This window comes from Heptranchias perlo, chromosome 2 (genome assembly GCF_035084215.1).
Source record: "Heptranchias perlo isolate sHepPer1 chromosome 2, sHepPer1.hap1, whole genome shotgun sequence".
Classification (NCBI taxonomy): domain Eukaryota; kingdom Metazoa; phylum Chordata; class Chondrichthyes; order Hexanchiformes; family Hexanchidae; genus Heptranchias; species Heptranchias perlo.
The window spans coordinates 3,082,938-3,108,175 of NC_090326.1; the positions used below are offsets into that span (position 1 = coordinate 3,082,938).

At 45.6% G+C, this 25,238-nt stretch overlaps 24 non-coding genes across 24 annotated transcripts; all 24 read left to right on the forward strand.

The window, feature by feature from the left end:
* Positions 1-339: 339 nt before the first annotated feature.
* Positions 340-411, forward strand: trnae-cuc (transfer RNA glutamic acid (anticodon CUC)). Its single transcript has one exon. It is a non-coding gene; the product is annotated as a tRNA-Glu (tRNA).
* Positions 412-1,296: 885 nt separating this feature from the next.
* trnae-uuc (transfer RNA glutamic acid (anticodon UUC)) lies at positions 1,297-1,368 on the forward strand. Its single transcript has one exon. It is a non-coding gene; the product is annotated as a tRNA-Glu (tRNA).
* An 869-nt stretch (positions 1,369-2,237) lies between these two features.
* Positions 2,238-2,309, forward strand: trnae-cuc (transfer RNA glutamic acid (anticodon CUC)). Its single transcript has one exon. It is a non-coding gene; the product is annotated as a tRNA-Glu (tRNA).
* An 885-nt stretch (positions 2,310-3,194) lies between these two features.
* On the forward strand, positions 3,195-3,266 carry trnae-uuc (transfer RNA glutamic acid (anticodon UUC)). Its single transcript has one exon. It is a non-coding gene; the product is annotated as a tRNA-Glu (tRNA).
* An 869-nt stretch (positions 3,267-4,135) lies between these two features.
* trnae-cuc (transfer RNA glutamic acid (anticodon CUC)) lies at positions 4,136-4,207 on the forward strand. The gene has a single exon. It is a non-coding gene; the product is annotated as a tRNA-Glu (tRNA).
* An 885-nt stretch (positions 4,208-5,092) lies between these two features.
* Positions 5,093-5,164, forward strand: trnae-uuc (transfer RNA glutamic acid (anticodon UUC)). Its single transcript has one exon. It is a non-coding gene; the product is annotated as a tRNA-Glu (tRNA).
* An 866-nt stretch (positions 5,165-6,030) lies between these two features.
* trnae-uuc (transfer RNA glutamic acid (anticodon UUC)) lies at positions 6,031-6,102 on the forward strand. The gene has a single exon. It is a non-coding gene; the product is annotated as a tRNA-Glu (tRNA).
* An 868-nt stretch (positions 6,103-6,970) lies between these two features.
* trnae-cuc (transfer RNA glutamic acid (anticodon CUC)) lies at positions 6,971-7,042 on the forward strand. The gene has a single exon. It is a non-coding gene; the product is annotated as a tRNA-Glu (tRNA).
* An 885-nt stretch (positions 7,043-7,927) lies between these two features.
* On the forward strand, positions 7,928-7,999 carry trnae-uuc (transfer RNA glutamic acid (anticodon UUC)). The gene has a single exon. It is a non-coding gene; the product is annotated as a tRNA-Glu (tRNA).
* An 869-nt stretch (positions 8,000-8,868) lies between these two features.
* trnae-cuc (transfer RNA glutamic acid (anticodon CUC)) lies at positions 8,869-8,940 on the forward strand. The gene has a single exon. It is a non-coding gene; the product is annotated as a tRNA-Glu (tRNA).
* An 885-nt stretch (positions 8,941-9,825) lies between these two features.
* On the forward strand, positions 9,826-9,897 carry trnae-uuc (transfer RNA glutamic acid (anticodon UUC)). The gene has a single exon. It is a non-coding gene; the product is annotated as a tRNA-Glu (tRNA).
* An 866-nt stretch (positions 9,898-10,763) lies between these two features.
* trnae-uuc (transfer RNA glutamic acid (anticodon UUC)) lies at positions 10,764-10,835 on the forward strand. Its single transcript has one exon. It is a non-coding gene; the product is annotated as a tRNA-Glu (tRNA).
* An 868-nt stretch (positions 10,836-11,703) lies between these two features.
* trnae-cuc (transfer RNA glutamic acid (anticodon CUC)) lies at positions 11,704-11,775 on the forward strand. The gene has a single exon. It is a non-coding gene; the product is annotated as a tRNA-Glu (tRNA).
* A 1,823-nt stretch (positions 11,776-13,598) lies between these two features.
* On the forward strand, positions 13,599-13,670 carry trnae-uuc (transfer RNA glutamic acid (anticodon UUC)). The gene has a single exon. It is a non-coding gene; the product is annotated as a tRNA-Glu (tRNA).
* An 868-nt stretch (positions 13,671-14,538) lies between these two features.
* On the forward strand, positions 14,539-14,610 carry trnae-cuc (transfer RNA glutamic acid (anticodon CUC)). Its single transcript has one exon. It is a non-coding gene; the product is annotated as a tRNA-Glu (tRNA).
* Positions 14,611-15,495: 885 nt separating this feature from the next.
* On the forward strand, positions 15,496-15,567 carry trnae-uuc (transfer RNA glutamic acid (anticodon UUC)). Its single transcript has one exon. It is a non-coding gene; the product is annotated as a tRNA-Glu (tRNA).
* Positions 15,568-16,436: 869 nt separating this feature from the next.
* trnae-uuc (transfer RNA glutamic acid (anticodon UUC)) lies at positions 16,437-16,508 on the forward strand. The gene has a single exon. It is a non-coding gene; the product is annotated as a tRNA-Glu (tRNA).
* Positions 16,509-18,331: 1,823 nt separating this feature from the next.
* On the forward strand, positions 18,332-18,403 carry trnae-uuc (transfer RNA glutamic acid (anticodon UUC)). Its single transcript has one exon. It is a non-coding gene; the product is annotated as a tRNA-Glu (tRNA).
* Positions 18,404-19,271: 868 nt separating this feature from the next.
* On the forward strand, positions 19,272-19,343 carry trnae-cuc (transfer RNA glutamic acid (anticodon CUC)). The gene has a single exon. It is a non-coding gene; the product is annotated as a tRNA-Glu (tRNA).
* Positions 19,344-20,228: 885 nt separating this feature from the next.
* trnae-uuc (transfer RNA glutamic acid (anticodon UUC)) lies at positions 20,229-20,300 on the forward strand. Its single transcript has one exon. It is a non-coding gene; the product is annotated as a tRNA-Glu (tRNA).
* An 869-nt stretch (positions 20,301-21,169) lies between these two features.
* On the forward strand, positions 21,170-21,241 carry trnae-uuc (transfer RNA glutamic acid (anticodon UUC)). Its single transcript has one exon. It is a non-coding gene; the product is annotated as a tRNA-Glu (tRNA).
* Positions 21,242-22,126: 885 nt separating this feature from the next.
* trnae-uuc (transfer RNA glutamic acid (anticodon UUC)) lies at positions 22,127-22,198 on the forward strand. The gene has a single exon. It is a non-coding gene; the product is annotated as a tRNA-Glu (tRNA).
* Positions 22,199-24,024: 1,826 nt separating this feature from the next.
* Positions 24,025-24,096, forward strand: trnae-uuc (transfer RNA glutamic acid (anticodon UUC)). The gene has a single exon. It is a non-coding gene; the product is annotated as a tRNA-Glu (tRNA).
* An 870-nt stretch (positions 24,097-24,966) lies between these two features.
* Positions 24,967-25,038, forward strand: trnae-cuc (transfer RNA glutamic acid (anticodon CUC)). The gene has a single exon. It is a non-coding gene; the product is annotated as a tRNA-Glu (tRNA).
* The last annotated feature ends 200 nt before the right edge of the window (positions 25,039-25,238 follow it).

Genomic DNA, 25,238 nt, shown 5'->3' on the forward strand with positions numbered 1-25,238 from the left:
AAGCAGGCTGATGAGCTCTTTCAGTTTATTTATCCTGGCATCTGCAAAACCCATCGTCTCTCAAAGTCCATCATCTTTCATCCATATTGTGTGCATGCCTACCCGAACTTGGTGCTGTCATTGTCTGAACCAGTGTTTTATGTTGTTCGATGACCGTCACAAACACGATGGGCCGAATGGCCTCCCACTGTGCCGTGAATGTTCTATGTTCCAATGTGCTAAAAGAAAATGCCATTTTGGGCGAGCAGCTTTTTTTTGAATCGAAAGAGACCTGAATTTCAAAGGGACAATTAAGAAAGAAAAGGTTGGACTCCTCTCTCGCATGCGTCAGCCGTATCTTCCCTGGTGGTCTAGTGGTTAGGATTCGGCGCTCTCACCGCCGCGGCCCGGGTTCGATTCCCGGTCAGGGAAGATTGCTTTCTTGGTGCTCGTCGTTCTGGTGCCAACGAATGTCCCATCACTGAGCCCAATGCTTGCTCCTGATCAACATTCGCTTTTTCGCCAACATAAATGCTCATCGAGCAGCGGGCAGCCAATCATTCTTTAATCTAACAAGCCATTAGAGCGACATACAATGCACTTTCATGCCTTCTGTAAAATGCCTACATTTCTTTAAAATGTGTTGACGCTGATCAAAGTTTGTGGGAAGATTTTTTTTGCCATTTCTCCCAAGATTCGGAAAAGACCTGTTGCTTGTCACTTTAATTGTCGCCAACCTTTAACTGTAGCTCACAGTGTCAGAACAGTAACTGTTCTCATTAGCCATTTATGTCTCTCCTGGCACGACATCTCCTTAACAACACCAACTAATCACAGCACCTCTTTCTTCAAATTGAATTCCAGTGTAAAAAATGAGCGTTTTCAAAGCTAAGGAAGATGTGCAAGATTGGAAGGAGTGTGCGACTGGAGATAATGGGGCTGAGGCAGTGAGAACATCTCTTGAACATTATCAGTACCTGAAAGGAGGGAGATGAGATCTTTGAGTTTATTTCTCCTGGCATCAGCAAAACCCATCGTCCCTCAATGCCCAACATCTTTCATCCATTTCGAGTGCATGCCGACCCGAACTTGGTGCTGTCATTGTCTGAACAAGTGTTTCATGTTCTTCGATGACCGTCGCAGACACGATGGGCCGAATGGCCTCCTTCTGTGCCCTGAATGTTCTGTGTTTCTATGTACGAAAAGAAAATGCCATTTTGGCCGAGCAGCTTGTTTGGGGAGAAAGGGACGTGAAATGCAGAGACAAATAGGAAAAAGAGGCTTGGACTGATGGCCTGCAAGATCGTGCCATGTGCTTCCCTGGTGGTCTCGTGGTTCGGATTCGGTGCTTTCACCGCCGCGGCCCGGGTTCGATCCCCGGTCAGGGAACGTTATTTGTAAAGTGCTGTTCGTTCTGATGCCAGTGATTGCTCCTGATCGCTATCAGTTTTACACTGCTGTGGTTGCAACAAGGGGCTGCCCATCATTCCTTTATCTCACAACCCATTAGAGTGACACACAATGTACTTTCTTGCCTTCTGTAAAATGCCAGTATTTATTTTTAAAGAGTCGTGACGCTGATCAAAGTTTGTGGGAAGGTTTTTGTTGCCATTTCTAACAGATTTGGAAAAGATCTGCTGCCTGACACTCTAATTGTCGCCAACCTTTAACTATAGCTCACAGTGTCAGCACAGTCACTGTTTTTTTAGACTTTTATGTCTCTTCTGCCACTACATCCCCTTAACAACACCAGCTGATCACAGCACCGCTTTCTTCAAAATGAGGCCCAGTGTAAAAAAAAATGCACGGTTTCAAAGCGAAGGGAGGTGTGCAAGATTGGAAGGAGTGTGCGACTGGATATAATGGGCCTGAGGCAGTGAGAACATCTCTTGAGCATAAAGACATTCAGTATCTGAAAGAAGCAGGCTGATGAGCTCTTTCAGTTTATTTATCCTGGCATCTGCAAAACCCATCGTCTCTCAAAGTCCATCATCTTTCATCCATTTTGTGTGCATGCCTACCCGAACTTGGTGCTGTCATTGTCTGAACCAGTGTTTTATGTTGTTCGATGACCGTCACAAACACGATGGGCCGAATGGCCTCCCACTGTGCCGTGAATGTTCTATGTTCCAATGTGCTAAAAGAAAATGCCATTTTGGGCGAGCAGCTTTTTTTTGGATCGAAAGAGACCTGAATTTCAAAGGGACAATTAGGAAAGAAAAGGTTGGACTCCTCTCTCGCATGCATCAGCCGTAGCTTCCCTGGTGGTCTAGTGGTTAGCATTCGGCGCTCTCACCGCCGCGGCCCGGGTTCGATTCCCGGTCAGGGAAGATTGCTTTCTTGGTGCTCGTCGTTCTGGTGCCAACGAATGTCCCATCACTGAGCCCAATGCTTGCTCCTGATCAACATTAGCTTTTTCGCCAACATAAATGCTAATCGAGCAGCGGGCAGCCGATCATTCTTTAATCTAACAAGCCATTAGAGCGACATACAATGCACTTTCATGCCTTCTGTAAAATGCCTACATTTCTTTAAAATGTGTTGACGCTGATCAAAGTTTGTGGGAAGATTTTTGTTGCCATTTCTCCCAAGATTCGGAAAAGACCTGTTGCTTGTCACTTTAATTGTCGCCAACCTTTAACTGTAGCTCACAGTGTCAGAACAGTAACTGTTCTCATTAGCCATTTATGTCTCTCCTGGCACGACATCTCCTTAACAACACCAACTAATCACAGCACCTCTTTCTTCAAATTGAATTCCAGTGTAAAAAATGAGCGTTTTCAAAGCTAAGGAAGATGTGCAAGATTGGAAGGAGTGTGCGACTGGAGATAATGGGCCTGAGGCAGTGAGAACATCTCTTGAACATTATCAGTACCTGAAAGGAGGGAGATGAGATCTTTGAGTTTATTTCTCCTGGCATCAGCAAAACCCATCGTCCCTCAATGCCCAACATCTTTCATCCATTTCGAGTGCATGCCGACCCGAACTTGGTGCTGTCATTGTCTGAACAAGTGTTTCATGTTCTTCGATGACCGTCGCAGACACGATGGGCCGAATGGCCTCCTTCTGTGCCCTGAATGTTCTGTGTTTCTATGTACGAAAAGAAAATGCCATTTTGGCCGAGCAGCTTGTTTGGGGAGAAAGGGACGTGAAATGCAGAGACAAATAGGAAAAAGAGGCTTGGACTGATGGCCTGCAAGATCGTGCCATGTGCTTCCCTGGTGGTCTAGTGGTTAGGATTCGGCGCTTTCACCGCCGCGGCCTGGGTTCGATCCCCGGTCAGGGAACGTTATTTGCAAAGTGCTGTTTGTTCTGATGCCAGTGATTGCTCCTGATCGCTATCAGTTTTACACTGCTGTGGTTGCAACAAGGGGCTGCCCATCATTCCTTTATCTCACAACCCATTAGATTGACACACAATGTACTTTCTTGCCTTCTGTAAAATGCCAGTATTTATTTTTAAAGAGTCGTGACGCTGATCAAAGTTTGTGGGAAGGTTTTTGTTGCCATTTCTAACAGATTTGGAAAAGATCTGCTGCCTGACACTCTAATTGTCGCCAACCTTTAACTATAGCTCACAGTGTCAGCACAGTCACTGTTTTTTTAGACTTTTATGTCTCTTCTGCCACTACATCTCCTTAACAACACCAGCTGATCACAGCACCGCTTTCTTCAAAATGAGGCCCAGTTTAAAAAAAAATGCACGGTTTCAAAGCGAAGGGAGGTGTGCAAGATTGGAAGGAGTGTGCGACTGGATATAATGGGCCTGAGGCAGTGAGAACATCTCTTGAGCATAAAGACATTCAGTATCTGAAAGAAGCAGGCTGATGAGCTCTTTCAGTTTATTTATCCTGGCATCTGCAAAACCCATCGTCTCTCAAAGTCCATCATCTTTCATCCATTTTGTGTGCAAGCCGACCCGAACTTGGTGCTGTCATTGTCTGAACCAGTGTTTTATGTTGTTCGATGACCGTCACAAACACGATGGGCCGAATGGCTTCCCACTGTGCCGTGAATGTTCTATGTTCCAATGTGCTAAAAGAAAATGCCATTTTGGGCGAGCAGCTTTTTTTTGGATCGAAAGAGACCTGAATTTCAAAGGGACAATTAGGAAAGAAAAGGTTGGACTCCTCTCTCGCATGCATCAGCCGTAGCTTCCCTGGTGGTCTAGTGGTTAGGATTCGGCGCTCTCACCGCCGCGGCCCGGGTTCGATTCCCGGTCAGGGAAGATTGCTTTCTTGGTGCTCGTCGTTCTGGTGCCAACGAATGTCCCATCACTGAGCCCAATGCTTGCTCCTGATCAACATTAGCTTTTTCGCCAACATAAATGCTAATCGAGCAGCGGGCAGCCGATCATTCTTTAATCTGACAAGCCATTAGAGCGACATACAATGCACTTTCATGCCTTCTGTAAAATGCCTACATTTCTTTAAAATGTGTTGACGCTGATCAAAGTTTGTGGGAAGATTTTTGTTGCCATTTCTCCCAAGATTCGGAAAAGACCTGTTGCTTGTCACTTTAATTGTCGCCAACCTTTAACTGTAGCTCACAGTGTCAGAACAGTAACTGTTCTCATTAGCCATTTATGTCTCTCCTGGCACGACATCTCCTTAACAACACCAACTAATCACAGCACCTCTTTCTTCAAATTGAATTCCAGTGTAAAAAATGAGCGTTTTCAAAGCTAAGGAAGATGTGCAAGATTGGAAGGAGTGTGCGACTGGAGATAATGGGCCTGAGGCAGTGAGAACATCTCTTGAACATTATCAGTACCTGAAAGGAGGGAGATGAGATCTTTGAGTTTATTTCTCCTGGCATCAGCAAAACCCATCGTCCCTCAATGCCCAACATCTTTCATCCATTTCGAGTGCATGCCGACCCGAACTTGGTGCTGTCATTGTCTGAACAAGTGTTTCATGTTCTTCGATGACCGTCGCAGACACGATGGGCCGAATGGCCTCCTTCTGTGCCCTGAATGTTCTGTGTTTCTATGTACGAAAAGAAAATGCCATTTTGGCCGAGCAGCTTGTTTGGGGAGAAAGGGACGTGAAATGCAGAGACAAATAGGAAAAAGAGGCTTGGACTGATGGCCTGCAAGATCGTGCCATGTGCTTCCCTGGTGGTCGAGTGGTTAGGATTCGGCGCTTTCACCGCCGTGGCCCGGGTTCGATTCCCGGTCAGGGAAAGTTATTTGCAAAGTGCTGTTCGTTCTGATGCCAGTGATTGCTCCTGATCGCTATCAGTTTTACACTGCTGTGGTTGCAACAAGGGGCTGCCCATCATTCCTTTGTCTCACAACCCATTAGAGTGACACACAATGTACTTTCTTGCCTTCTGTAAAATGCCAGTATTTATTTTTAAAGAGTCGTGATGCTGATCAAAGTTTGTGGGAAGGTTTTTGTTGCCATTTCCAGCAGATTTGGAAAAGATCTGCTGCCTGACACTCTAATTGTCGCCAACCTTTAACTATAGCTCACAGTGTCAGCACAGTCACTGTTTTTTTAGACTTTTATGTCTCTTCTGCCACTACATCTCCTTAACAACACCAGCTGATCACAGCACCGCTTTCTTCAAAATGAGGCCCAGTGTAAAAAAAAATGCACGGTTTCAAAGCGAAGGGAGGTGTGCAAGATTGGAAGGAGTGTGCGACTGGATATAATGGGCCTGAGGCAGTGAGAACATCTCTTGAGCATAAAGACATTCAGTATCTGAAAGAAGCAGGCTGATGAGCTCTTTCAGTTTATTTATCCTGGCATCTGCAAAACCCATCGTCCCTCAATGCCCAACTTCTTTCATCCATTTCGAGTGCATGCCGACCCGAACTTGGTGCTGTCATTGTCTGAACAAGTGTTTCATGTTCTTCGATGACCGTCGCAGACACGATGGGCCGAATGGCCTCCTTCTGTGCCCTGAATGTTCTGTGTTTCGATGTACGAAAAGAAAATGCCATTTTGGCCGAGCAGCTTGTTTGGGGAGAAAGGGACGTGAAATGCAGAGACAAATAGGAAAAAGAGGCTTGGACTGATGGCCTGCAAGATCGTGCCATGTGCTTCCCTGGTGGTCTAGTGGTTAGGATTCGGCGCTTTCACCGCCGTGGCCCGGGTTCGATTCCCGGTCAGGGAAAGTTATTTGCAAAGTGCTGTTTGTTCTGATGCCAGTGATTGCTCCTGATCGCTATCAGTTTTACACTGCTGTGGTTGCAACAAGGTGCTGCCCATCATTCCTTTATCTCACAACCCATTGGAGTGACACACAATGTCCTTTCTTGCCTTCTGTAAAATGCCAGTATTTATTTTTAAAGAGTCGTGACGCTGATCAAAGTTTGTGGGAAGGTTTTTGTTGCCATTTCTAACAGATTTGGAAAAGATCTGCTGCCTGACACTCTAATTGTCGCCAACCTTTAACTATAGCTCACAGTGTCAGAACAGTCACTGTTTTTTAGACTTTTATGTCTCTTCTGCCACTACATCTCCTTAACAACACCAGCTGATCACAGCACCGCTTTCTTCAAAATGAGGCCCAGTGTAAAAAAAAATGCACGGTTTCAAAGCGAAGGGAGGTGTGCAAGATTGGAATGAGTGTGCGACTGGATATAATGGGCCAGAGGCAGTGAGAACATCTCTTGAGCATAAAGACATTCAGTATCTGAAAGAAGCAGGCTGATGAGCTCTTTCAGTTTATTTATCCTGGCATCTGCAAAACCCATCGTCTCTCAAAGTCCATCATCTTTCATCCATTTTGTGTGCATGCCTACCCGAACTTGGTGCTGTCATTGTCTGAACCAGTGTTTTATGTTGTTCGATGACCGTCACAAACACGATGGGCCGAATGGCCTCCCACTGTGCCGTGAATGTTCTATGTTCCAATGTGCTAAAAGAAAATGCCATTTTGGGCGAGCAGCTTTTTTTTGGATCGAAAGAGACCTGAATTTCAAAGGGACAATTAGGAAAGAAAAGGTTGGACTCCTCTCTCGCATGCATCAGCCGTAGCTTCCCTGGTGGTCTAGTGGTTAGGATTCGGCGCTCTCACCGCCGCGGCCCGGGTTCGATTCCCGGTCAGGGAAGATTGCTTTCTTGGTGCTCGTCGTTCTGGTGCCAACGAATGTCCCATCACTGAGCCCAATGCTTGCTCCTGATCAACATTAGCTTTTTCGCCAACATAAATGCTAATCGAGCAGCGGGCAGCCGATCATTCTTTAATCTAACAAGCCATTAGAGCGACATACAATGAACTTTCATGCCTTCTGTAAAATGCCTACATTTCTTTAAAATGTGTTGACGCTGATCAAAGTTTGTGGGAAGATTTTTTTTGCCATTTCTCCCAAGATTCGGAAAAGACCTGTTGCTTGTCACTTTAATTGTCGCCAACCTTTAACTGTAGCTCACAGTGTCAGAACAGTAACTGTTCTCATTAGCCATTCATGTCTCTCCTGGCACGACATCTCCTTAACAACACCAACTAATCACAGCACCTCTTTCTTCAAATTGAATTCCAGTGTAAAAAATGAGCGTTTTCAAAGCTAAGGAAGATGTGCAAGATTGGAAGGAGTGTGCGACTGGAGATAATGGGCCTGAGGCAGTGAGAACATCTCTTGAACATTATCAGTACCTGAAAGGAGGGAGATGAGATCTTTGAGTTTATTTCTCCTGGCATCAGCAAAACCCATCGTCCCTCAATGCCCAACATCTTTCATCCATTTCGAGTGCATGCCGACCCGAACTTGGTGCTGTCATTGTCTGAACAAGTGTTTCATGTTCTTCGATGACCGTCGCAGACACGATGGGCCGAATGGCCTCCTTCTGTGCCCTGAATGTTCTGTGTTTCTATGTACGAAAAGAAAATGCCATTTTGGCCGAGCAGCTTGTTTGGGGAGAAAGGGACGTGAAATGCAGAGACAAATAGGAAAAAGAAGCTTGGACTGATGGCCTGCAAGATCGTGCCATGTGCTTCCCTGGTGGTCTAGTGGTTAGGATTTGGCGCTTTCACCGCCGCGGCCCGGGTTCGATTCCCGGTCAGGGAACGTTATTTGCAAAGTGCTGTTTGTTCTGATGCCAGTGATTGCTCCTGATCGCTATCAGTTTTACACTGCTGTGGTTGCAACAAGGGGCTGCCCATCATTCCTTTATCTCACAACCCATTAGAGTGACACACAATGTACTTTCTTGCCTTCTGTAAAATGCCAGTATTTATTTTTAAAGAGTCGTGATGCTGATCAAAGTTTGTGGGAAGGTTTTTGTTGCCATTTCTAACAGATTTGGAAAAGATCTGCTGCCTGACACTCTAATTGTCGCCAACCTTTAACTATAGCTCACAGTGTCAGCACAGTCACTGTTTTTTTAGACTTTTATGTCTCTTCTGCCACTACATCTCCTTAACAACACCAGCTGATCACAGCACCGCTTTCTTCAAAATGAGGCCCAGTGTAAAAAAAAATGCACGGTTTCAAAGCGAAGGGTGGTGTGCAAAATTGGAAGGAGTGTGCGACTGGATATAATGGGCCTGAGGCAGTGAGAACATCTCTTGAGCATAAAGACATTCAGTATCTGAAAGAAGCAGGCTGATGAGCTCTTTCAGTTTATTTATCCTGGCATCTGCAAAACCCATCGTCTCTCAAAGTCCATCATCTTTCATCCATTTTGTGTGCATGCCTACCCGAACTTGGTGCTGTCATTGTCTGAACCAGTGTTTTATGTTGTTCGATGACCGTCACAAACACGATGGGCCGAATGGCCTCCCACTGTGCCGTGAATGTTCTATGTTCCAATGTGCTAAAAGAAAATGCCATTTTGGGCGAGCAGCTTTTTTTTGGATCGAAAGAGACCTGAATTTCAAAGGGACAATTAGGAAAGAAAAGGTTGGACTCCTCTCTCGCATGCATCAGCCGTAGCTTCCCTGGTGGTCTAGTGGTTAGGATTCGGCGCTCTCATCGCCGCGGCCCGGGTTCGATTCCCGGTCAGGGAAGATTGCTTTCTTGGTGCTCGTCGTTCTGGTGCCAACGAATGTCCCATCACTGAGCCCAATGCTTGCTCCTGATCAACATTAGCTTTTTCGCCAACATAAATGCTAATCGAGCAGCGGGCAGCCGATCATTCTTTAATCTAACAAGCCATTAGAGCGACATACAATGCACTTTCATGCCTTCTGTAAAATGCCTACATTTCTTTAAAATGTGTTGACGCTGATCAAAGTTTGTGGGAAGATTTTTGTTGCCATTTCTCCCAAGATTCGGAAAAGACCTGTTGCTTGTCACTTTAATTGTCGCCAACCTTTAACTGTAGCTCACAGTGTCAGAACAGTAACTGTTCTCATTAGCCATTTATGTCTCTCCTGGCACGACATCTCCTTAACAACACCAACTAATCACAGCACCTCTTTCTTCAAATTGAATTCCAGTGTAAAAAATGAGCGTTTTCAAAGCTAAGGAAGATGTGCAAGATTGGAAGGAGTGTGCGACTGGAGATAATGGGCCTGAGGCAGTGAGAACATCTCTTGAACATTATCAGTACCTGAAAGGAGGGAGATGAGATCTTTGAGTTTATTTCTCCTGGCATCAGCAAAACCCATCGTCCCTCAATGCCCAACATCTTTCATCCATTTCGAGTGCATGCCGACCCGAACTTGGTGCTGTCATTGTCTGAACAAGTGTTTCATGTTCTTCGATGACCGTCGCAGACACGATGGGCCGAATGGCCTCCTTCTGTGCCCTGAATGTTCTGTGTTTCTATGTACGAAAAGAAAATGCCATTTTGGCCGAGCAGCTTGTTTGGGGAGAAAGGGACGTGAAATGCAGAGACAAATAGGAAAAAGAGGCTTGGACTGATGGCCTGCAAGATCGTGCCATGTGCTTCCCTGGTGGTCTAGTGGTTAGGATTCGGCGCTTTCACCGCCGCGGCCCGGGTTCGATTCCTGGTCAGGAAACGTTATTTGCAAAGTGCTGTTCGTTCTGATGCCAGTGATTGCTCCTGATCGCTATCAGTTTTACACTGCTGTGGTTGCAACAAGGGGCTGCCCATCATTCCTTTGTCTCACAACCCATTAGAGTGACACACAATGTACTTTCTTGCCTTCTGTAAAATGCCAGTATTTATTTTTAAAGAGTCGTGATGCTGATCAAAGTTTGTGGGAAGGTTTTTGTTGCCATTTCCAGCAGATTTGGAAAAGATCTGCTGCCTGACACTCTAATTGTCGCCAACCTTTAACTATAGCTCACAGTGTCAGCACAGTCACTGTTTTTTTAGACTTTTATGTCTCTTCTGCCACTACATCTCCTTAACAACACCAGCTGATCACAGCACCGCTTTCTTCAAAATGAGGCCCAGTGTCAAAAAAAATGCACGGTTTCAAAGCGAAGGGAGGTGTGCAAGATTGGAAGGAGTGTGCGACTGGATATAATGGGCCTGAGGCAGTGAGAACATCTCTTGAGCATAAAGACATTCAGTATCTGAAAGAAGCAGGCTGATGAGCTCTTTCAGTTTATTTATCCTGGCATCTGCAAAACCCATCGTCCCTCAATGCCCAACTTCTTTCATCCATTTCGAGTGCATGCCGACCCGAACTTGGTGCTGTCATTGTCTGAACAAGTGTTTCATGTTCTTCGATGACCGTCGCAGACACGATGGGCCGAATGGCCTCCTTCTGTGCCCTGAATGTTCTGTGTTTCGATGTACGAAAAGAAAATGCCATTTTGGCCGAGCAGCTTGTTTGGGGAGAAAGGGACGTGAAATGCAGAGACAAATAGGAAAAAGAGGCTTGGACTGATGGCCTGCAAGATCGTGCCATGTGCTTCCCTGGTGGTCTAGTGGTTAGGATTCGGCGCTTTCACCGCCGTGGCCCGGGTTCGATTCCCGGTCAGGGAACGTTATTTGCAAAGTGCTGTTTGTTCTGATGCCAGTGATTGCTCCTGATCGCTATCAGTTTTACACTGCTGTGGTTGCAACAAGGTGCTGCCCATCATTCCTTTATCTCACAACCCATTGGAGTGACACACAATGTCCTTTCTTGCCTTCTGTAAAATGCCAGTATTTATTTTTAAACAGTCGTGACGCTGATCAAAGTTTGTGGGAAGGTTTTTGTTGCCATTTCTAACAGATTTGGAAAAGATCTGCTGCCTGACACTCTAATTGTCGCCAACCTTTAACTATAGCTCACAGTGTCAGAACAGTCACTGTTTTTTAGACTTTTATGTCTCTTCTGCCACTACATCTCCTTAACAACACCAGCTGATCACAGCACCGCTTTCTTCAAAATGAGGCCCAGTGTAAAAAAAAATGCACGGTTTCAAAGCGAAGGGAGGTGTGCAAGATTGGAATGAGTGTGCGACTGGATATAATGGGCCAGAGGCAGTGAGAACATCTCTTGAGCATAAAGACATTCAGTATCTGAAAGAAGCAGGCTGATGAGCTCTTTCAGTTTATTTATCCTGGCATCTGCAAAACCCATCGTCTCTCAAAGTCCATCATCTTTCATCCATTTTGTGTGCATGCCTACCCGAACTTGGTGCTGTCATTGTCTGAACCAGTGTTTTATGTTGTTCGATGACCGTCACAAACACGATGGGCCGAATGGCCTCCCACTGTGCCGTGAATGTTCTATGTTCCAATGTGCTAAAAGAAAATGCCATTTTGGGCGAGCAGCTTTTTTTTGGATCGAAAGAGACCTGAATTTCAAAGGGACAATTAGGAAAGAAAAGGTTGGACTCCTCTCTCGCATGCATCAGCCGTAGCTTCCCTGGTGGTCTAGTGGTTAGGATTCGGCGCTCTCACCGCCGCGGCCCGGGTTCGATTCCCAGTCAGGGAAGATTGCTTTCTTGGTGCTCGTCGTTCTGGTGCCAACGAATGTCCCATCACTGAGCCCAATGCTTGCTCCTGATCAACATTAGCTTTTTCGCCAACATAAATGCTAATCGAGCAGCGGGCAGCCGATCATTCTTTAATCTAACAAGCCATTAGAGCGACATACAATGCACTTTCATGCCTTCTGTAAAATGCCTACATTTCTTTAAAATGTGTTGACGCTGATCAAAGTTTGTGGGAAGATTTTTGTTGCCATTTCTCCCAAGAGTCGGAAAAGACCTGTTGCTTGTCACTTTAATTGTCGCCAACCTTTAACTGTAGCTCACAGTGTCAGAACAGTAACTGTTCTCATTAGCCATTCATGTCTCTCCTGGCACGACATCTCCTTAACAACACCAACTAATCACAGCACCTCTTTCTTCAAATTGAATTCCAGTGTAAAAAATGAGCGTTTTCAAAGCTAAGGAAGATGTGCAAGATTGGAAGGAGTGTGCGACTGGAGATAATGGGCCTGAGGCAGTGAGAACATCTCTTGAACATTATCAGTACCTGAAAGGAGGGAGATGAGATCTTTGAGTTTATTTCTCCTGGCATCAGCAAAACCCATCGTCCCTCAATGCCCAACATCTTTCATCCATTTCGAGTGCATGCCGACCTGAACTTGGTGCTGTCATTGTCTGAACAAGTGTTTCATGTTCTTCGATGACCGTCGCAGACACGATGGGCCGAATGGCCTCCTTCTGTGCCCTGAATGTTCTGTGTTTCTATGTACGAAAAGAAAATGCCATTTTGGCCGAGCAGCTTGTTTGGGGAGAAAGGGACGTGAAATGCAGAGACAAATAGGAAAAAGAGGCTTGGACTGATGGCCTGCAAGATCGTGCCATGTGCTTCCCTGGTGGTCTAGTGGTTAGGATTCGGCGCTTTCACAGCCGCGGCCCGTGTTCGATTACTGGTCAGGGAAAGTCATTTGCAAAGTGCTGTTCATTCTGATGCCAGTGATTGCTCCTGATCGCTATCAGTTTTACACTGCTGTGGTTGCAACAAGGGGCTGCCCATCATTCCTTTATCTCACAACCCATTAGAGTGACACACAATGTACTTTCTTGCCTTCTGTAAAATGCCAGTATTTATTTTTAAAGAGTCGTGACGCTGATCAAAGTTTGTGGGAAGGTTTTTGTTGCCATTTCTAACAGATTTGGAAAAGATCTGCTGCCTGACACTCCAATTGTCGCCAACCTTTAACTATAGCTCACAGTGTCAGCACAGTCACTGTTTTTTTAGACTTTTATGTCTCTTCTGCCACTACATCTCCTTAACAACACCAGCTGATCACAGCACCGCTTTCTTCAAAATGAGGCCCAGTGTAAAAAAAAATGCACGGTTTCAAAGCGAAGGGAGGTGTGCAAGATTGGAAGGAGTGTGCGACTGGATATAATGGGCCTGAGGCAGTGAGAACATCTCTTGAGCATAAAGACATTCAGTATCTGAAAGAAGCAGGCTGATGAGCTCTTTCAGTTTATTTATCCTGGCATCTGCAAAACCCATCGTCCCTCAATGCCCAACTTCTTTCATCCATTTCGAGTGCATGCCGACCCGAACTTGGTGCTGTCATTGTCTGAACAAGTGTTTCATGTTCTTCGATGACCGTCGCAGACACGATGGGCCGAATGGCCTCCTTCTGTGCCCTGAATGTTCTGTGTTTCGATGTACGAAAAGAAAATGCCATTTTGGCCGAGCAGCTTGTTTGGGGAGAAAGGGACGTGAAATGCAGAGACAAATAGGAAAAAGAGGCTTGGACTGATGGCCTGCAAGATCGTGCCATGTGCTTCCCTGGTGGTCTAGTGGTTAGGATTCGGCGCTTTCACCGCCGTGGCCCGGGTTCGATTCCCGGTCAGGGAACGTTATTTGCAAAGTGCTGTTTGTTCTGATGCCAGTGATTGCTCCTGATCGCTATCAGTTTTACACTGCTGTGGTTGCAACAAGGTGCTGCCCATCATTCCTTTATCTCACAACCCATTGGAGTGACACACAATGTCCTTTCTTGCCTTCTGTAAAATGCCAGTATTTATTTTTAAACAGTCGTGACGCTGATCAAAGTTTGTGGGAAGGTTTTTGTTGCCATTTCTAACAGATTTGGAAAAGATCTGCTGCCTGACACTCTAATTGTCGCCAACCTTTAACTATAGCTCACAGTGTCAGAACAGTCACTGTTTTTTAGACTTTTATGTCTCTTCTGCCACTACATCTCCTTAACAACACCAGCTGATCACAGCACCGCTTTCTTCAAAATGAGGCCCAGTGTAAAAAAAAATGCACGGTTTCAAAGCGAAGGGAGGTGTGCAAGATTGGAATGAGTGTGCGACTGGATATAATGGGCCAGAGGCAGTGAGAACATCTCTTGAGCATAAAGACATTCAGTATCTGAAAGAAGCAGGCTGATGAGCTCTTTCAGTTTATTTATCCCGGCATCTGCAAAACCCATCGTCTCTCAAAGTCCATCATCTTTCATCCATTTTGTGTGCATGCCTACCCGAACTTGGTGCTGTCATTGTCTGAACCAGTGTTTTATGTTGTTCGATGACCGTCACAAACACGATGGGCCGAATGGCCTCCCACTGTGCCGTGAATGTTCTATGTTCCAATGTGCTAAAAGAAAATGCCATTTTGGGCGAGCAGCTTTTTTTTGGATCGAAAGAGACCTGAATTTCAAAGGGACAATTAGGAAAGAAAAGGTTGGACTCCTCTCTCGCATGCATCAGCCGTAGCTTCCCTGGTGGTCTAGTGGTTAGGATTCGGCGCTCTCACCGCCGCGGCCCGGGTTCTATTCCCGGTCAGGGAAGATTGCTTTCTTGGTGCTCGTTGTTCTGGTGCCAACGAATGTCCCATCACTGAGCCCAATGCTTGCTCCTGATCAACATTAGCTTTTTCGCCAACATAAATGCTAATCGAGCAGCGGGCAGCCGATCATTCTTTAATCTAACAAGCCATTAGAGCGACATACAATGCACTTTCATGCCTTCTGTAAAATGCCTACATTTCTTTAAAATGTGTTGACGCTGATCAAAGTTTGTGGGAAGATTTTTGTTGCCATTTCTCCCAAGATTCGGAAAAGACCTTTTGCTTGTCACTTTAATTGTCGCCAACCTTTAACTGTAGCTCACAGTGTCAGAACAGTAACTGTTCTCATTAGTCATTTATGTCTCTCCTGGCACGACATCTCCTTAACAACACCAACTAATCACAGCACCTCTTTCTTCAAATTGAATTCCAGTGTAAAAAATGAGCGTTTTCAAAGCTAAGGAAGATGTGCAAGATTGGAAGGAGTGTGCGACTGGAGATAATGGGCCTGAGGCAGTGAGAACATCTCTTGAACATTATCAGTACCTGAAAGGAGGGAGATGAGATCTTTGAGTTTATTTCTCCTGGCATCAGCAAAACCCATCGTCCCTCAATGCCCAACATCTTTCATCCATTTCGAGTGCATGCCGACCTGAACTTGGTGCTGTCATTGTCTGAACAAGTGTTTCATGTTCTTCGATGACCGTCGCAGACACGATGGGCCGAATGGCCTCCTTCTGTGCCCTGAATGTTCTGTGTTTCTATGTACGAAAAGAAAATGCCATTTTGGCCGAGCAGCTTGTTTGGGGAGAAAGGGACGTGAAATGCAGAGACAAATAGGAAAAAGAGGCTTGGACTGATGGCCTGCAAGATCGTGCCATGTGCTTCCCTGGTGGTCTAGTGGTTAGGATTCGGCGCTTTCACCGCCGCGGCCCGTGTTCGATTCCCGGTCAGGGAACGTTATTTGCAAAGTGCTGTTTGTTCTGATGCCAGTGATTGCTCCTGATCGCTATCAGTTTTACACTGCTGTGGTTGCAACAAGGGGCTGCCCATCATTCCTTTGTCTCACAACCCATTCGAGTGACACACAATGTACTTTCTTGCCTTCTGTAAAATGCCAGTATTTATTTTTAAAGAGTCGTGACGCTGATCAAAGTTTGTGGGAAGGTTTTTGTTGCCATTTCTAACAGATTTGGAAAAGATCTGCTGCCTGACACTCTAATTGTCGCCAACCTTTAACTATAGCTCACAGTGTCAGCACAGTCACTGTTTTTTTAGACTTTTATGTCTCTTCTGCCACTACATTTCCTTAACAACACCAGCTGATCACAGCACCGCTTTCTTCAAAATGAGGCCCAGTGTAAAAAAAAATGCACGGTTTCAAAGCGAAGGGAGGTGTGCAAGATTGGAAGGAGTGTGCGACTGGATATAATGGGCCTGAGGCAGTGAGAACATCTCTTGAGCATAAAGACATTCAGTATCTGAAAGAAGCAGGCTGATGAGCTCTTTCAGTTTATTTATCCTGGCATCTGCAAAACCCATCGTCTCTCAAAGTCCATCATCTTTCATCCATTTTGTGTGCATGCCTACCCGAACTTGGTGCTGTCATTGTCTGAACCAGTGTTTTATGTTGTTCGATGACCGTCACAAACACGATGGGCCGAATGGCCTCCCACTGTGCCGTGAATGTTCTATGTTCCAATGTGCTAAAAGAAAATGCCATTTTGGGCGAGCAGCTTTTTTTTGGATCGAAAGAGACCTGAATTTCAAAGGGACAATTAGGAAAGAAAAGGTTGGACTCCTCTCTCGCATGCATCAGCCGTAGCTTCCCTGGTGGTCTAGTGGTTAGGATTCGGCGCTTTCACCGCCGTGACCTGGGTTCTATTCCCGGTCAGGGAAGATTGCTTTCTTGGTGCTCGTCGTTCTGGTGCCAACGAATGTCCCATCACTGAGCCCAATGCTTGCTCCTGATCAACATTAGCTTTTTCGCCAACATCAATGCTAATCGAGCAGCGGGCAGCCGATCATTCTTTAATCTAACAAGCCATTAGAGCGACATACAATGCACTTTCATGCCTTCTGTAAAAAGCCTACATTTCTTTAAAATGTGTTGACGCTGATCAAAGTTTGTGGGAAGATTTTTTTTGCCATTTCTCCCAAGATTCGGAAAAGACCTGTTGCTTGTCACTTTAATTGTCGCCAACCTTTAACTGTAGCTCACAGTGTCAGAACAGTAACTGTTCTCATTAGCCATTTATGTCTCTCCTGGCACGACATCTCCTTAACAACACCAACTAATCACAGCACCTCTTTCTTCAAATTGAATTCCAGTGTAAAAAATGAGCGTTTTCAAAGCTAAGGAAGATGTGCAAGATTGGAAGGAGTGTGCGACTGGAGATAATGGGCCTGAGGCAGTGAGAACATCTCTTGAACATTATCAGTACCTGAAAGGAGGGAGATGAGATCTTTGAGTTTATTTCTCCTGGCATCAGCAAAACCCATCGTCCCTCAATGCCCAACATCTTTCATCCATTTCGAGTGCATGCCGACCTGAACTTGGTGCTGTCATTGTCTGAACAAGTGTTTCATGTTCTTCGATGACCGTCGCAGACACGATGGGCCGAATGGCCTCCTTCTGTGCCCTGAATGTTCTGTGTTTCTATGTACGAAAAGAAAATGCCATTTTGGCCGAGCAGCTTGTTTGGGGAGAAAGGGACGTGAAATGCAGAGACAAATAGGAAAAAGAGGCTTGGACTGATGGCCTGCAAGATCGTGCCATGTGCTTCCCTGGTGGTCTAGTGGTTAGGATTCGGCGCTTTCACAGCCGCGGCCCGTGTTCGATTACTGGTCAGGGAAAGTCATTTGCAAAGTGCTGTTCATTCTGATGCCAGTGATTGCTCCTGATCGCTATCAGTTTTACACTGCTGTGGTTGCAACAAGGGGCTGCCCATCATTCCTTTATCTCACAACCCATTAGAGTGACACACAATGTACTTTCTTGCCTTCTGTAAAATGCCAGTATTTATTTTTAAAGAGTCGTGACGCTGATCAAAGTTTGTGGGAAGGTTTTTGTTGCCATTTCTAACAGATTTGGAAAAGATCTGCTGCCTGACACTCCAATTGTCGCCAACCTTTAACTATAGCTCACAGTGTCAGCACAGTCACTGTTTTTTTAGACTTTTATGTCTCTTCTGCCACTACATCTCCTTAACAACACCAGCTGATCACAGCACCGCTTTCTTCAAAATGAGGCCCAGTGTAAAAAAAAATGCACGGTTTCAAAGCGAAGGGAGGTGTGCAAGATTGGAAGGAGTGTGCGACTGGATATAATGGGCCTGAGGCAGTGAGAACATCTCTTGAGCATAAAGACATTCAGTATCTGAAAGAAGCAGGCTGATGAGCTCTTTCAGTTTATTTATCCTGGCATCTGCAAAACCCATCGTCCCTCAATGCCCAACTTCTTTCATCCATTTCGAGTGCATGCCGACCCGAACTTGGTGCTGTCATTGTCTGAACAAGTGTTTCATGTTCTTCGATGACCGTCGCAGACACGATGGGCCGAATGGCCTCCTTCTGTGCCCTGAATGTTCTGTGTTTCGATGTACGAAAAGAAAATGCCATTTTGGCCGAGCAGCTTGTTTGGGGAGAAAGGGACGTGAAATGCAGAGACAAATAGGAAAAAGAGGCTTGGACTGATGGCCTGCAAGATCGTGCCATGTGCTTCCCTGGTGGTCTAGTGGTTAGGATTCGGCGCTTTCACCGCCGTGGCCCGGGTTCGATTCCCGGTCAGGGAACGTTATTTGCAAAGTGCTGTTTGTTCTGATGCCAGTGATTGCTCCTGATCGCTATCAGTTTTACACTGCTGTGGTTGCAACAAGGTGCTGCCCATCATTCCTTTATCTCACAACCCATTGGAGTGACACACAATGTCCTTTCTTGCCTTCTGTAAAATGCCAGTATTTATTTTTAAACAGTCGTGACGCTGATCAAAGTTTGTGGGAAGGTTTTTGTTGCCATTTCTAACAGATTTGGAAAAGATCTGCTGCCTGACACTCTAATTGTCGCCAACCTTTAACTATAGCTCACAGTGTCAGAACAGTCACTGTTTTTTAGACTTTTATGTCTCTTCTGCCACTACATCTCCTTAACAACACCAGCTGATCACAGCACCGCTTTCTTCAAAATGAGGCCCAGTGTAAAAAAAAATGCACGGTTTCAAAGCGAAGGGAGGTGTGCAAGATTGGAATGAGTGTGCGACTGGATATAATGGGCCAGAGGCAGTGAGAACATCTCTTGAGCATAAAGACATTCAGTATCTGAAAGAAGCAGGCTGATGAGCTCTTTCAGTTTATTTATCCTGGCATCTGCAAAACCCATCGTCTCTCAAAGTCCATCATCTTTCATCCATTTTGTGTGCATGCCTACCCGAACTTGGTGCTGTCATTGTCTGAACCAGTGTTTTATGTTGTTCGATGACCGTCACAAACACGATGGGCCGAATGGCCTCCCACTGTGCCGTGAATGTTCTATGTTCCAATGTGCTAAAAGAAAATGCCATTTTGGGCGAGCAGCTTTTTTTTGGATCGAAAGAGACCTGAATTTCAAAGGGACAATTAGGAAAGAAAAGGTTGGACTCCTCTCTCGCATGCATCAGCCGTAGCTTCCCTGGTGGTCTAGTGGTTAGGATTCGGCGCTCTCACCGCCGCGGCCCGGGTTCTATTCCCGGTCAGGGAAGATTGCTTTCTTGGTGCTCGTTGTTCTGGTGCCAACGAATGTCCCATCACTGAGCCCAATGCTTGCTCCTGATCAACATTAGCTTTTTCGCCAACATAAATGCTAATCGAGCAGCGGGCAGCCGATCATTCTTTAATCTAACAAGCCATTAGAGCGACATACAATGCACTTTCATGCCTTCTGTAAAATGCCTACATTTCTTTAAAATGTGTTGACGCTGATCAAAGTTTGTGGGAAGATTTTTGTTGCCATTTCTCCCAAGATTCGGAAAAGACCTGTTGCTTGTCACTTTAATTGTCGCCAACCTTTAACTGTAGCTCACAGTGTCAGAACAGTAACTGTTCTCATTAGTCATTTATGTCTCTCCTGGCACGACATCTCCTTAACAACACCAACTAATCACAGCACCTCTTTCTTCAAATTGAATTCCAGTGTAAAAAATGAGCGTTTTCAAAGCTAAGGAAGATGTGCAAGATTGGAAGGAGTGTGCGACTGGAGATAATGGGCCTGAGGCAGTGAGAACATCTCTTGAACATTATCAGTACCTGAAAGGAGGGAGATGAGATCTTTGAGTTTATTTCTCCTGGCATCAGCAAAACCCATCGTCCCTCAATGCCCAACATCTTTCATCCATTTCGAGTGCATGCCGACCTGAACTTGGTGCTGTCATTGTCTGAACAAGTGTTTCATGTTCTTCGATGACCGTCGCAGACACGATGGGCCGAATGGCCTCCTTCTGTGCCCTGAATGTTCTGTGTTTCTATGTACGAAAAGAAAATGCCATTTTGGCCGAGCAGCTTGTTTGGGGAGAAAGGGACGTGAAATGCAGAGACAAATAGGAAAAAGAGGCTTGGACTGATGGCCTGCAAGGTCGTGCCATGTGCTTCCCTGGTGGTCTAGTGGTTAGGATTCGGCGCTTTCACCGCCGCGGCCCGTGTTCGATTCCCGGTCAGGGAACGTTATTTGCAAAGTGCTGTTCGTTCTGATGCCAGTGATTGCTCCTGATCGCTATCAGTTTTACACTGCTGTGGTTGCAACAAGGGGCTGCCCATCATTCCTTTGTCTCACAACCCATTCGAGTGACACACAATGTACTTTCTTGCCTTCTGTAAAATGCCAGTATTTATTTTTAAAGAGTCGTGACGCTGATCAAAGTTTGTGGGAAGGTTTTTGTTGCCATTTCTAACAGATTTGGAAAAGATCTGCTGCCTGACACTCTAATTGTCGCCAACCTTTAACTATAGCTCACAGTGTCAGCACAGTCACTGTTTTTTTAGACTTTTATGTCTCTTCTGCCACTACATTTCCTTAACAACACCAGCTGATCACAGCACCGCTTTCTTCAAAATGAGGCCCAGTGTAAAAAAAAATGCACGGTTTCAAAGCGAAGGGAGGTGTGCAAGATTGGAAGGAGTGTGCGACTGGATATAATGGGCCTGAGGCAGTGAGAACATCTCTTGAGCATAAAGACATTCAGTATCTGAAAGAAGCAGGCTGATGAGCTCTTTCAGTTTATTTATCCTGGCATCTGCAAAACCCATCGTCTCTCAAAGTCCATCATCTTTCATCCATTTTGTGTGCATGCCTACCCGAACTTGGTGCTGTCATTGTCTGAACCAGTGTTTTATGTTGTTCGATGACCGTCACAAACACGATGGGCCGAATGGCCTCCCACTGTGCCGTGAATGTTCTATGTTCCAATGTGCTAAAAGAAAATGCCATTTTGGGCGAGCAGCTTTTTTTTGGATCGAAAGAGACCTGAATTTCAAAGGGACAATTAGGAAAGAAAAGGTTGGACTCCTCTCTCGCATGCATCAGCCGTAGCTTCCCTGGTGGTCTAGTGGTTAGGATTCGGCGCTTTCACCGCCGTGACCTGGGTTCTATTCCCGGTCAGGGAAGATTGCTTTCTTGGTGCTCGTCGTTCTGGTGCCAACGAATGTCCCATCACTGAGCCCAATGCTTGCTCCTGATCAACATTAGCTTTTTCGCCAACATCAATGCTAATCGAGCAGCGGGCAGCCGATCATTCTTTAATCTAACAAGCCATTAGAGCGACATACAATGCACTTTCATGCCTTCTGTAAAAAGCCTACATTTCTTTAAAATGTGTTGACGCTGATCAAAGTTTGTGGGAAGATTTTTTTTGCCATTTCTCCCAAGATTCGGAAAAGACCTGTTGCTTGTCACTTTAATTGTCGCCAACCTTTAACTGTAGCTCACAGTGTCAGAACAGTAACTGTTCTCATTAGCCATTTATGTCTCTCCTGGCACGACATCTCCTTAACAACACCAACTAATCACAGCACCTCTTTCTTCAAATTGAATTCCAGTGTAAAAAATGAGCGTTTTCAAAGCTAAGGAAGATGTGCAAGATTGGAAGGAGTGTGCGACTGGAGATAATGGGCCTGAGGCAGTGAGAACATCTCTTGAACATTATCAGTACCTGAAAGGAGGGAGATGAGATCTTTGAGTTTATTTCTCCTGGCATCAGCAAAACCCATCGTCCCTCAATGCCCAACATCTTTCATCCATTTCGAGTGCATGCCGACCCGAACTTGGTGCTGTCATTGTCTGAACAAGTGTTTCATGTTCTTCGATGACCGTCGCAGACACGATGGGCCGAATGGCCTCCTTCTGTGCCCTGAATGTTCTGTGTTTCTATGTACGAAAAGAAAATGACATTTTGGCCGAGCAGCTTGTTTGGGGAGAAAGGGACGTGAAATGCAGAGACAAATAGGAAAAAGAGGCTTGGACTGATGGCCTGCAAGATCGTGCCATGTGCTTCCCTGGTGGTCTAGTGGTTAGGATTCGGCGCTTTCACCGCCGCGGCCCGGGTTCGATTCCCGGTCAGGGAACGTTATTTGCAAAGTGCTGTTCGTTCTGATGCCAGTGATTGCTCCTGATCGCTATCAGTTTTACACTGCTGTGGTTGCAACAAGGGGCTGCCCATCATTCCTTTATCTCACAACCCATTAGAGTGACACACAATGTACTTTCTTGCCTTCTGTAAAATGCCAGTATTTATTTTTAAAGAGTCGTGACGCTGATCAAAGTTTGTGGGAAGGTTTTTGTTGCCATTTCTAACAGATTTGGAAAAGATCTGCTGCCTGACACTCTAATTGTCGCCAACCTTTAACTATAGCTCACAGTGTCAGCACAGTCACTGTTTTTTTAGACTTTTATGTCTCTTCTGCCACTACATCTCCTTAACAACACCAGCTGATCACAGCACCGCTTTCTTCAAAATGAGGCCCAGTGTAAAAAAAAATGCACGGTTTCAAAGCGAAGGGAGGTGTGCAAGATTGGAAGGAGTGTGCGACTGGATATAATGGGCCTGAGGCAGTGAGAACATCTCTTGAGCATAAAGACATTCAGTATCTGAAAGAAGCAGGCTGATGAGCTCTTTCAGTTTATTTATCCTGGCATCTGCAAAACCCATCGTCTCTCAAAGTCCATCATCTTTCATCCATTTTGTGTGCATGCCTACCCGAACTTGGTGCTGTCATTGTCTGAACCAGTGTTTTATGTTGTTCGATGACCGTCACAAACACGATGGGCCGAATGGCCTCCCACTGTGCCGTGAATGTTCTATGTTCCAATGTGCTAAAAGAAAGTGCCATTTTGGGCGAGCAGCTTTTTTTTGGATCGAAAGAGACCTGAATTTCAAAGGGACAATTAGGAAAGAAAAGGTTGGACTCCTCTCTCGCATGCATTAGCTGTAGCTTCCCTGGTGGTCTAGTGGTTAGGATTCGGCGCTCTCACCGCCGCGTCCCGGGTTCGATTGCAGGTCAGGGCAGATTGCTTTCTTGGTGCTCGTTGTTCTGGTGCCAACGAATGTCCCATCACTGAGCCCAATGCTTGCTCCTGATCAACATTAGCTTTTTCGCCAACATAAATGCTAATCGAGCAGCGGGCAACCGATCATTCTTTAATCTAACAAGCCATTAGAGCGACATACAATGCACTTTCATGCCTTCTGTAAAATGCCTACATTTCTTTAAAATGTGTTGACGCTGATCAAAGTTTGTGGGAAGATTTTTGTTGCCATTTCTCCCAAGATTCGGAAAAGACCTGTTGCTTGTCACTTTAATTGTCGCCAACCTTTAACTGTAGCTCACAGTGTCAGAACAGTAACTGTTCTCATTAGCCATTTATGTCTCTCCTGGCACGACATCTCCTTAACAACACCAACTAATCACAGCACCTCTTTCTTCAAATTGAATTCCAGTGTAAAAAATGAGCGTTTTCAAAGCTAAGGAAGATGTGCAAGATTGGAAGGAGTGTGCGACTGGAGATAATGGGCCTGAGGCAGTGAGAACATCTCTTGAACATTATCAGTACCTGAAAGGAGGGAGATGAGATCTTTGAGTTTATTTCTCCTGGCATCAGCAAAACCCATCGTCCCTCAATGCCCAACATCTTTCATCCATTTCGAGTGCATGCCGACCCGAACTTGGTGCTGTCATTGTCTGAACAAGTGTTTCATGTTCTTCGATGACCGTCGCAGACACGATGGGCCGAATGGCCTCCTTCTGTGCCCTGAATGTTCTGTGTTTCTATGTACAAAAAAAAAATGCCATTTTGGCCGAGCAGCTTGTTTGGGGAGAAAGGGACGTGAAATGCAGAGACAAATAGGAAAAAGAGGCTTGGACTGATGGCCTGCAAGATCGTGCCATGTGCTTCCCTGGTGGTCTAGTGGTTAGGATTCGGCGCTTTCACCGCCGCGGCCTGGGTTCGATTCCCGGTCAGGGAACGTTATTTTTCAAAGTGCTGTTCGTTCTGATGCCAGTGATTGCTCCTGATCGCTATCAGTTTTACACTGCTGTGGTTGCAACAAGGGGCTGCCCATCATTCCTTTATCTCACAACCCATTAGAGTGACACACAATGTACTTTCTTGCCTTCTGTAAAATGCCAGTATTTATTTTTAAAGAGTCGTGATGCTGATCAAAGTTTGTGGGAAGGTTTTTGTTGCCATTTCCAGCAGATTTGGAAAAGATCTGCTGCCTGACACTCTAATTGTCGCCAACCTTTAACTATAGCTCACAGTGTCAGAACAGTCACTGTTTTTTTAGACTTTTATGTCTCTTCTGCCACTACATCTCCTTAACAACACCAGCTGATCACAGCACCGCTTTCTTCAAAATGAGGCCCAGTGTAAAAAAAAATGCACGGTTTCAAAGCGAAGGGAGGTGTGCAAGATTGGAATGAGTGTGCGACTGGATATAATGGGCCTGAGGCAGTGAGAACATCTCTTGAGCATAAAGACATTCAGTATCTGAAAGAAGCAGGCTGATGAGCTCTTTCAGTTTATTTATCCTGGCATCTGCAAAACCCATCGTCTCTCAAAGTCCATCATCTTTCATCCATTTTGTGTGCATGCCTACCCGAACTTGGTGCTGTCATTGTCTGAACCAGTGTTTTATGTTGTTCGATGACCGTCACAAACACGATGGGCCGAATGGCCTCCCACTGTGCCGTGAATGTTCTATGTTCCAATGTGCTAAAAGAAAATGCCATTTTGGGCGAGCAGCTTTTTTTTGGATCGAAAGAGACCTGAATTTCAAAGGGACAATTAGGAAAGAAAAGGTTGGACTCCTCTCTCGCATGCATCAGCCGTAGCTTCCCTGGTGGTCTAGTGGTTAGGATTCGGCGCTCTCACCGCCGCGGCCCGGGTTCGATTCCCGGTCAGGGAAGATTGCTTTCTTGGTGCTTGTCGTTCTGGTGCCAACGAATGTCCCATCACTGAGCCCAATGCTTGCTCCTGATCAACATTCGCTTTTTCGCCAACATAAATGCTAATCGAGCAGCGGGCAGCCGATCATTCTTTCATCTAACAAGCCATTAGAGCGACACACAATGCACTTTCATGCCTTCTGTAAAATGCCTATTTTTC